General features: G+C 44.2%; 1 long non-coding RNA gene across 1 annotated transcript; it reads right to left on the minus strand.

Annotated features, from left to right (window-relative positions):
• Positions 1-4,581: 4,581 nt before the first annotated feature.
• LOC112549757 lies at positions 4,582-8,486 on the minus strand. Its single transcript, XR_003093269.1, has 3 exons — positions 8,334-8,486; positions 6,183-6,205; positions 4,582-6,096 (listed from the first exon to the last, which is right to left on the minus strand). It is a non-coding gene; the product is annotated as an uncharacterized LOC112549757 (long non-coding RNA).
• Between the last annotated feature and the right edge of the window lie 2,390 nt (positions 8,487-10,876).

Consider the following 10,876-nt stretch of genomic DNA (forward strand, 5'->3'; position numbering starts at 1 on the left):
TATGTAAAGTTGTGTTTGTGCTCAGAGGAACTGTAGATTACAAAATGATCTGGTGGAATTTGTGGCACTTTATCCATGGGTCCAAAAGAGAGGGACTAAGTGACTTACTCAAGTGTACAGCACATTAATAGCAGTGCTGGGAACCTGGATCTCCCAGGTTCCAGGTGAGCAACTTTACCACTGGACCATCCTTCCCTCCTGCATAGAGGTGACCGAGTGATTTGAGAGGCAGTAGTTGCAGTAATTGCTGGTGAGTGGAGAGCAGCAGGAGTAGGACTGACTGATTTTGGAGGAGAGAATAAATTGGAAAGAGAAATATTGAGTGAGGCAGAAGGAAAAGAGGAGAGTTTACAACTGAGGGGGTAAGAGGGACAAAATGCAGAGGAACAATGAGTCAGGAGAGGGTGAACTGGTGTGAGTGGGACCAGAAGAGAGAACAAGGCACAGCAGAATGCAGGAGGATGCTGGACTGAATTTAGGAGAGTGACAGATTGACTGAAGAAAGTAAATAGAGCTTGGGATGAGGTGGCTGTCCATTCAGGTTGTCATTCTGCACAAATTAAAAAATACAAGGGACCACAAGTGACAAGGGAAGTAGGGGGCAGGCAAGATGACATGCCATCGCAGCATAATAAAATGCAGCCTCCTTATTGCTAACTGAAATATAGCACTCTCTCTTACTGGTTTGAGGCTCTTCCTCCTCTTTTTTGCAGACCAAGTTTTCAGAACTTTGACAGCAAGATGGGAAAACATGATGTTGTTTACTAGGCAAGGCATTCCCTGGAAATAACAGGTGTGGGATGAGCCTTACAACCTTTGGTGGCCTTTTAACATTCCTTTCAAAGTGAGTTGTGTCTCTGGTAATACTTCATGCATTCTCTACACTCCTCTTAAAGGAAAGCTGCCCAAGGGGAGCTGATGGGGTGGATCCAAGAGCTGCAGAATTAATCTTGGATGAGACTGAATGAGCACACAGCATCCTGGGCTGAAACTGGAACATCTCCATATCATTTCCCTGATGCAACACCACCAAATACTCCTGCTGGTGAAGGACAGTAGGTCTTGCAGAGAGTGCAAGTTGTCACTTACCATACAATGTCTCCTTAATGAGGATCGGATGTTTGTGGAGGATAGGAACAGGAAACTGGTCTGAAAGAGTTCATAGATGGGCTATGCTGCAAAAAAAGGAAAGCATTTGGAAGGCACAAAAAGAGCAGGAAGTTAGAAAGGAAGGGAGCAAGGAGTAGTGGGCTGGCTAGAAATAGAGGTTTGTTGTTAGGCTGTACAGCTGGGATGAAAATGAGTAAGCTCTAGAGTACATCCAAATTTCCAGGCATGACTCCTCACTAGGGAGACAGGAAAAAAGCACTGCTGTAATCCTTCCCACCTCAAGGACACCTCGCTGAGCAGTATTAGAACTTCCAGTTCCTCTGTGATTAACTTAGTCTAGTCTCTCCTTCCCTATTTTAACATCAAGCCTCCATGCTGGGACCACAGCACTGCTACTGCCCTTCTATTTATCTATGACAAGCTGTAAACGTCATGGACATCATATCAACTGCAGTGACATGGTCATGAAGATCACACTCGCCCTGTCAGGTACTGCTGAAAGGTTTGGGTGCTAGTATAGTATCATTTGTCCAAAAGCCTGGGAATCACAGCACCAATGCATACTACATTTGATCTAATTGGCAAAAGCTGCTTGTGCCTGCCAGCATGTCATTGGCTGTCATAATTAAAAACAGAATGCGTTTCAAGGTTTCAGATCATCTCATATCTTGCAGCTGAGTGACTGGCTGACCAGGTATGTTCACTCGATGCCCAACTGATGTAAACAATGCCTCCCCAGCTGCCTCTGCTGAGACTTTCCAGGGAACTCCTGAAGTATTCACTTTTCATTAAGCTTGGCAGTATTTGGGAGGAATGATGGCTTTTTTATTGCTATATATGACCTTCATTTTTATTTTTAAGCCAAAGAATAAAAGAAGTTCCACATGCAAACAGATTCCCCTTCACAAGGCCTTTGCTACAGGTTGGCCACAGTACAACACAGTGTAATTTTTTCAAGTCAATTAGAAGAGATTTTTGGAAAGCTTTCAATAAAAAAACCCCACAGACAACTTGGAACTTCCTCAGTTACCGAAATGACCACCCCCCCCAAACTCCCCCCCAAAAAAAACTAGCTGTCATGCAGCACCAAGTTCTTTTAAAGTGGAGGACCCTCCCCCCGCCAAAGTCAGTCCTACAAATTGGAAAAGCCGTATAATTCAGACAGCTAAAGTCATAGCACTTAAGAGCGATCAAACACAGTTGTCCATATACACCAGTGTTTGCTCTTATAAAGCAAGGGCTGTGTAAATGACACACAATCTTCATAATCTCTTAAATAAGGAAACTTGGGAGACAAAAAGAAAGGAAAAGAGGACTCTTCCAAGTTAGAACTGTGGCAAATAATGGCCCTTAATAATTTTTCCATCTGAATCCACTAAACCTTTGTCCATTTTATGAGAGGACTTCACACTAAAATTTATGGTTTTGTTCTAATCATAAAATCCTTGAAAGGCAACAAACGATTTTACTAGATCAAACAAACAAACAAACAAACGGTATCAGCCTTTTCTCCAATATTTATAAATTCCTCTTTGAACATATGCACATAGCTTGGAAACATCTCTACTTGTCTCTCTGAATAGAAATTATGGTTTTAAATTGTATTTTGATAAAGATGAGCAATAAGGACTATGAGCATTTGCCATCTCTCCTTAGAAAGCTTGTCAACATTTTCAAACTCAGATGCCAACTTTAGACCCTCGGTTTCATTTTTAGGTAGCTAATAATGATGTCCTGATGCTTCAGAGGCTCTGAATACTTACAGCTATCAGTGGTAAGAAGGCTGCAGAGGCTCAGCATCTCTGAAAATCAGGTCATCACCTTGGGGGAGTGGGGAGTGACGTGGGTAGGGGAGTGTGTGCATTTAGTTCCTAAACTTTAGGTACGTGACTTTGAAAATGATGGCTTTCTGTTCTCCAGAAACACAAGGAGAATCTAAAATTTTGTCTGTGATCTGTTAATCTTTAAAAAAAGAACATTAGAGTTCATATCCATATTGATTCAGATCTCCAACCTCATCCATCATCTCATCTTCCACAGAACCCTTCCATTTCTCTTCTAATGTTTTAAAAGTTTCAGTTTTGGCTCGGTTAGTTTTATTGTTTTTTTCTAGCAACCCATTTACATTGATCATTATAGCAGAAATATTTTGAGACTGTCCATTTCAGTTTTTATGAATTCACAAAATTGATTTACAGTTTAGAGTAGCAGCAAATTTAGAGCTATTCCAGTTTTATCCCCCTTGTCTTCCAGCTCTGACATCTGTGGACTCACCTGCATATAGAAGTTGCATGAATATAATGTGGATCATCTTTAAAATTAATTTCACAATTCACATTGAGATGCAATGAATTCGGTATCTTCATTAATGATCTGGAAGATGGAATGGATTGCACCCTCAGCAAGTTAATGGATGACACTAAGATGGGAGCTGTGGTAGATACACAGGAGGGTAGAGCTAGGATTCAGAGTGACCTAGACTTGGAGGATTGGACCAAAATAAATCTCATGAAGTTCAACAAGGACATGTGCAAAGTTCTGCACTTAGGACAGAAGAATCCCATGCACTGGTACAGGCTGGGGGCTGACTGGCTAAGCAGCAGCTCTGCAGAAAAGGACCTGCGGGTTACAGTGGGCAGTAAAATGGATACGAGTCAGCCTTGTGCCGTTGTTGCCAAGAAGGCTAACAGCATACTGGGCTGCATTAGTAGGAGAGTTGCCAACAGATGAAGGGAAGTAATTATTCTACTCTATTCTGCACTGGTAAGGCCACATCTGGAGTACTGTGTCCAGTTTTGGGTCTCCCACTATAGAAAGGATGTGGACAGCACCATACCTAGACTCCTGGTGGCCCTGGGTGAACTTTTAGAATTGGGCCCCCTTTTGCCAGAGATGATGATAATAATTTTAAAAATACTATTTTTGGGCCCCCTTTCTATCCGGGCCCCAGGCGGCTGCCTGGCTCACCCATGCCTGTGTCCAGCTCTGGATGTGGACAAGATGGAAAGAGTCCAGCAGAGAGCAATAAAAATGGTTAGGGGCCTGGAGCACACGACTTATGACAAGAGGCTGAGAGAACTGGGTTTATTTAGTCTGTGGAAGAGAAGACTGAGGGGAGGATTTGATAGCAGCCTTCAACTACCTGAAGGGTGGTTCCAAAGAGGCTGGAGCTGGACTGTTCTCAGTAGTGGCAGATCTCAGAACAAAGAGCAATGGGCTCAAGCTGGAGCAAGAGAGGTTTAGGTTGGATATTAGGAAAAAAGTTCTTGCTAGGAGGGTGGTGGAACATGTTACCTAGAGATGTGGTAGAATCTCCATGCTGGGGGGGTGGTAAAATTCCTTACTGTTAGAATAGCAGGACAGTGGAACAAGCTACCTGGGAAAGTTGTGGAATCTCCTTCTGTAGAGGTTTGCAAGAAGAGGCTGGATTGGCATTTGTCTAGGATTGTAAAGGAATTGGACTACTGGGTGTCAGACTAGGTGCCTCGAGGTCCCCTTTCAACTCTGCACTTCTCTAAATGTCTAACTGCTTCAGTCAGTGCTGGCTGCTGCTGGGTTTCCAGCATTTTTTTTGCATAGGCTGCACATCACTCACTTCTGGTACAATTGTCTTTAAAAAAAACCCAACACACAGGTGGGACCTGGCAGAAGATGAGGTCTGAAAACCTGAGAAGGTTAACATTTTGCAGCTGTGCTGAGTGGGACATTAGCAGGCTTAGATAAAGTTAAGGAAACATCTTGATGCACAGGTACTTAATTGTGAGAGGCTGGTGTTTCATAAGATGAGGATAATGTACATATATAACAGGGTTTTTATTGCTACAGCATGCAATCACAAGCAATTTATAGCCCATGAAAATACAAGTCCCAGCAAATATTTTGACATTTGTGGGTCAAACTACACGGACAAGTTAATAAACTGTATGAACAAGTTAAATGCATACAGATGGGCTCCTGACAGGCTGTCAGCAAAATTCAGGGGTACAGAAAGTCACCTCCGGGCACCGTAGCTCGGCTCCTAACATCAGCTTTCTTTAGCATTTTCCAGAGGTTCGCTAGTTCCCCGAGCAGCTTCTTTTGAAACCTTTGTGAGGAACACTACTGACACCCCACGGTCACTTGCAAGAATGGCAAGTAGATGAACCATAGATAAACGATTGGTTAAGTGTTGTCTTGGGAGCCATGGTTCCTTGCTTTTAGTGTGTCCCTTCTGGATGACTGTCGACATTTATGACAGGACCAGCTCCTGCTTGTTTGTAGGATTCTTGATCTGGCAGAGATTTTGTAAAGCAGGATGTCCAATAAATGAGATGACCGAGTTCTGATTTGACAGAGCAGAGCAATATAAAATGTGAGGGGGAAGCAAAACAATCAGATAGCAGCGAGATATTCATTAACAATGTGTGTGGGGTGGGCAGGAGGGGGAAAGGGGAAGTATCACCAAATACAATCTTGCAATTTTATTTAGAGGCCTATTCATTCTAGTTTTGTTTGTTTGTTTTAAGGCCTCATATCCTGGATGCCCACGAGAATCTCAACTTCCATTTTAATCCCCTGTGCTTAAATAGGAAAGCTTGAAAATGAGACTCAAGTTGACCCTAAGGACTCAGGAGTTCAGACAGTATATGAACACCACCACAAAATAGTCTGGTTTAAAAAAAAAAAAGGGAGGGGGCAGGGGGGAAAGTTCTTCTGGTTTTAATCCAATCTCTTTCAGGGCTCTCCTAACAAGATGAATGGCCTTCTTTAGACTTGGTTTTCAACCTTGACAAGGCAACATGTGAAAGGAGCTGGGTAGCTTTTAGTTGTATATTCAACTCTTTCTGCATAGTGTTTTGCTCAGAAGTGGTCTGGAGAATTGACTCTCACTGCCTTACATGCAAGGTGGCTTACAGCTGCAATAGCACAAAATGGCATTGGCATTCCTTGAGGTACACTGGAACAGCTGCATAAGAAGGGCTCAGCAGGAGTGGCTTCAGGTCAGCACTGGGAGAAAGAGAGCCAAGAGGCAAGCTAGCACAGAATCTGCTAGTGCTTGAGCTTGGTTCTTCTCAAGGGTATTAGTTCCTCACCTCCTTGGACACCCAAATTCATCCTAAAACAAACAGGTGTGTTTAACATTAAGAAGCTTTTTTCTTCAGCACAGCTATTTTTTATTATTTGAATTTTGAAAATGCAAAATAGCTTTAGCCATGATATGCAGGACCAAAACAGAACAAATAGACAGTCCCTGCCTGAAAGAACTTATCCTCTGAAGTACAGACAGAATGGTATGGTGCTTATGCCACAGACCCTTTTCCTTCTGCGTGACCCTGCAATAGGAGGGGGACTGACTTTCTTCAGATTGCTAATGTGTTCCCAGCTCCACAGGCCCAGTGCTCTTTTTAATCATCCAGCACTTCCAGCCTCTGTTGATCTAAGGAACAAAAGATCTAAGAGTCACTTGGATATTTAAATTTGAGTGAATGTACTCAACAGAACCAATTTAGGCCTAGGGGTAACATTCTTGGTAGCACTAAGAGCAGACTCCAAATCAAACACAGAATGGAAGAGAGCTTAAGCGAAGATAGACAGGTTGTAAAAAACCTGTTATCTGGGTTTTGTACCTCTGCAGCAGTGGTAAAAAACTCAGCATACTCCAGACCTGGAAGTTCTCCAATGAGAGCTTCTAACTCATTCCCAGCATTTACTCACTGAGGACTAAGGGTGCCAGAAAGAGGTGATGCCTGAGGCATAACAGTTAGACTACTTCCCTAGAAAGTGGGAGAGTCGGCTTCAGTTTTCTCATCAGGATGACAACACAGCCCCCATTTCCTAGGCTAGGGTCAGGCATGGGCAGTCTCCAGCCCTCTCGTTGAAGCTGTGCTGCTGTTCAGAAAATAATTCAAGAGTTACTGGGCCACAAAGACCCAAGGCTTAGAGCCAGCCTGACTCTATAACCTAGTGGCTAGAGCACATAGTCCAGTCTTTGCAGCTAGGACTATTTCTATTTTTTACATTAGGCAGTCATTGGGTAGAATACAGAAACTGCCCTGGGAGCAACACCCCTTTCCTAAATGAGTGCCCCAACCACAGGTCTACAGAACCATATGTCCTCTTTCTGGCCCAGTGAATCCTGAATTCTTTATAAAACCCAACTTCAACAGGAGGAGTGGGGAGAGCTGAAGTACTCTCCAACTCCAAATAGCCTGTAGTTAGAGCACTTTCCTGGGAGGCAGAGATGGGTTTGAACCCTCTCAGGTCGAGGAGAAAATTAAACTCGAGTCTTCCACTTTCTGAATGGATGCACTTTCCACTAGGTTATGATGTGACAGGTGGGTGCTGGCAGCCCCCTTGGAGCACATTATGACAAAAGGGAGTAGCTACAGATGCAATGTGTGAGGTGCCCAATCCTTTCACTGTGCTTGGGTATACTCCAAAAACATCCCCCCTATCAAGCCCCTCAGGGAACTCAGGTGGAGGAACTCCTGGATTCTGAATTTCAGCTGTGCTTAGGTGAGAGAGAGGTGCCAATTTGCTTACTCTGGAGCAGTTCTGGCATGCACAGAAGAAGTGTAAATGCCTAAAAGACTTCAGAATCAGTTAGGAGCTGCCTAATGAGTCTAGGTAGCAGATGGAGGAAGGGGAGGGGGGAGGCATTAGATACCAGTGAGACGGATCTCAATTTTTTTCTGCCTAAACCCTCCTTTGGGCACCCAGGTCCTTTACTAGATCTAGCCTTTCATGTGCACTTGTGTTTGTCTGTGGGGCTAAGAATTCTTTCACTGAACAAAACAGGAGGCCGAGAAGAAGCTCCTCTTTTCAGCTCACTGCTGATCCCACAAAAGAAGCTCAAGCTCAGATTGCCTTTATTGGAAACCATCTGGACTTCCCTCTGCTCATATGCTTGGGTAACCTTTGGTGGACTGGCCTGCAGGAAGACAGTTGTGATAATCTGTAGTAGGTCAAAAGTTCTGGGGGAATGAGGCTTTTCAAGACGGAGTAAGAAGCCTGTTCTGCATGGACCCTCATCTAATCCAGTAAAACCTGAGCAAAATCTCACACATGCAAGAAGTAAAAGGTTGGTTCTTTTCCTAAATCACTGAGTTATTTGAAACAGATGGTGGTGTCTCAAATCCAGAAATTGATTTTTCTTTTTAAAAAACAGGCTTTCAAGCCCTACAGTCAATTGCGAGTCATCCTAATTAATCCAAAATAAGAAGTTTGCCTTTACCAATGATTACCTTGCTGTTTCATTGGAAAGGAGAGTTGGCTGGATCTTTCTTCTGTGCTCCTGCCCAGCCCCAGCACTATAGAGGCTGAGCACCTAAGCTGAACATCCTCCCAGCAGGCTAGGTCAATTCCCAATCCAATTTCCCTCACAAATGAGCTCTGCCAAGAACAGAGCAGTTTCAGCTCCAGTTGGATTGGGTGGAGCTCCTTATATCATCTTGCCAAATTAACTGCTAATTACAATTTTTCATTTATGTCAATAGGATTTTCCAGGCTTGTTATAAAAATCAAAACCAAAGACATCAAGCAAGGCAAGACAAATTGATCTTAAAGGGGCAGGTCCCTCTGAGACCTCCTTATCTTCAGCAGGTCCCCCTTTCCTAGATACATTTCCAATACTAGCATCCACAGGAGAGTGTGAGCCCGTTTCCAGACTCCTCTCTCCATAGAGGCATGAAGAGCACCTCTCTTTGTATTTATTTTCTACTACAGCTCTGATTCACTTACAGCTGTTGCCTCTGGGGCAGAGAAAAGCTCCAGAAAAGCAGAACTGGGTTCTAGGGAAAGCTGAGATTTGCATTGGAGATCTGTATAATTATTGCTATCAGGATCCATACATAGTGTGTGCCTGGGAGGATTTTATATTCAAGTGAGGCACTAAGCAGCGGAGCCATAACAATGCAGCTGAGTGCCTGGGGCAGCTGCAACAAGGGGCTGGAGGCAATTTCTGTTGCTACAACAGCCACACAATCACGCCAGTGGCACAGCGGCAGCTAGTTTTTTTCCATCCCCCAAGTTGGGGCCCAGAATGGCTGCCCTGGTTGTCCTGCCCTACTTACACTACTATTACACAGGTATTGTAATTGGGTTAGGCAGGCTTACCTGACAAGATGAGCTTCCTGTCATGACAAGCAGCCCATTGCACAGAGCAATCTTGGTCCTTCTTACTGTCCTCTCTGCTTCTGACTGGATGACTCCAAGTTTAGAAGAAGCAGTTTTAGTTACAGTAGGGGGCCGGGCAACAGCCTTATGTTCTAAGCCTTTAAGTAGAGACATAGGAACTCCAGTACTCTCTTGAGCCCCAACCCCACAGAGCTTTTTTGGATGTCCCAGCTGAGCTCATGGCCCTTTTTGCAGATGTCTTGTTTTTCAGCTCTCTTCCTACAGCAAGAAAGTCAGCTGTGCTTGCACTTTGCCAATTAGACTAGCAGCAAAAGCAAGATGTCAGGAATCCTAGTGTAAGCAGCTAGGGAGGGAGAGTCATAACTTAAGTGAACATGAGAGAGAGCCCAGATATAGCAGGTCTACCTCTCCAAGGGGTGAAGGCTGCATCTTCCTTTCCCACCCCCCTGGGCTTAGTTAGCCAGGAAGCATGTAAAATAAAGCCTTGACAATGCATACCAGTTTTCAGGGGGAAAAGAGTTCAGCTGCTGCAGGTGGGACAAGAGAGTGGAGTTACTGGTGTGCCACTGGATCTGGGCCCAAGGGTCTAATAACCTTAGGATAATCCTTAAGAGAACACTACTGCATGTCTCTTGTTCCCGGTTCTGCTAGTGAGTTGCCTGAGCTTTCTGTCTCTAAGCAGCTTCTGAACTCTGCTTGATGCAAAGCCAATAACTTAACAAATAAATGGGTTGAGCTGTTCCAGTCTCAAGCTTGCTGGGACACCTTGCTCTTGAGTTACTGGCAGAGGGAAACCACAGACATCTTACCTGCGTGATGGGATAGGATTCTATGGAGCTCCCTTTGCCCCCCTAGCCTCTGCATCTTGGGGAGGCGCATATAGATCCCTTTGCACCCCTAGCCTCTGCATCTTGGGGAGGCGCATAGGAAGGCAATCAAATTGTTCATTTTAAACAAACCAGCTTCATTCAAGGGACTGTTCATGTGATTTGCACAGCTGGTGGCTCCCTGGGGCCAAATAGAGATGCAAATTAGATGCCAGCTTCATGATGAGGGAACCAGACTGAAGAACACTACCAGACTGGGAGTCCAGGGGAAGAACATGCGTGTAAGGAAACAGTTGGCAAGAATCCTGCAACAGCCCTGTAAATGGTTCAGATTCACACTGTGACTGCAGAGCAGAATAGAGATTGGCTGAAGGACTGAATATAGGACAGACAGGAAGAGGTGAAAGTGTCTGTTCAGGTTGGATGAGTGAGTGTTATTGTCTCATGTGAGAGTCTGGGAGGGTGCTAACCAGCTCAGCGTTAAACTGCAAGTGGATCTTCTGTTATCACAGGAGACTAGGACACTAAAAGTAATTCACTTTCTCATTTGAAATATAAAAGGCTGTTTGCCAGTGACATAAACAGTGTGTATGTTGATTAGAAAAATGGGTGAGCAGTATGTAGTGGGCCAGCTATTAATTTATCACTCAGTGGGGGCGCAAATACATAATTGGGGCTGGATTAGTAGGTACAAGCAGCTTGGGCAACATCAGTTGACCACCTCATCAAACGTCTGGGACTAACTTTGGCCTTCCTTCAGTGAGCATTTTGCTTATAGGATTTCTGCCTTAGTAATTTCTTGCAGGAAATGTAAACCTTGTAGG

This window comes from Alligator sinensis, unplaced genomic scaffold (assembly GCF_000455745.1).
Source record: "Alligator sinensis unplaced genomic scaffold, ASM45574v1 scaffold809_1, whole genome shotgun sequence".
In the NCBI taxonomy this organism is placed as follows: domain Eukaryota; kingdom Metazoa; phylum Chordata; order Crocodylia; family Alligatoridae; genus Alligator; species Alligator sinensis.